The sequence below is a fragment of the Penaeus monodon genome, chromosome 19 (assembly GCF_015228065.2).
Source record: "Penaeus monodon isolate SGIC_2016 chromosome 19, NSTDA_Pmon_1, whole genome shotgun sequence".
Lineage (NCBI taxonomy): Eukaryota > Metazoa > Arthropoda > Malacostraca > Decapoda > Penaeidae > Penaeus > Penaeus monodon.
The window spans coordinates 9,379,405-9,379,733 of record NC_051404.1 but is presented as its reverse complement, the minus strand read 5'-3'; positions in this window follow the sequence as shown (position 1 = coordinate 9,379,733).

Genomic DNA, 329 nt, shown 5'->3' with positions numbered 1-329 from the left:
ATTTCACTTCTTCCTCCCCTGAAAAGGCACCTTTCAAGCCAGTTCTTCCAAAGACCATAAACGCTATCCTTTTACACGCATTTTCCGGCGAGAAATTTTGAAACCGTATCTTCTGATTTACGATATTGCCGATATATGATGTCAGAATTTTATGGGCGTCCTCTCGGCTTTCACGTGGGCGGATTTGGGCGTGAAGGTGAAGCATCTCTCTTGTCATTACGGGCGTGTAGTTATCGCACCTCTGTATAATTAAGCATAACTCCGATGGTTGGAGCTGGGGTGTGAAGAACAGAGTTTACATTTATGAGGCGCTGTTGATGTGTTGGTGT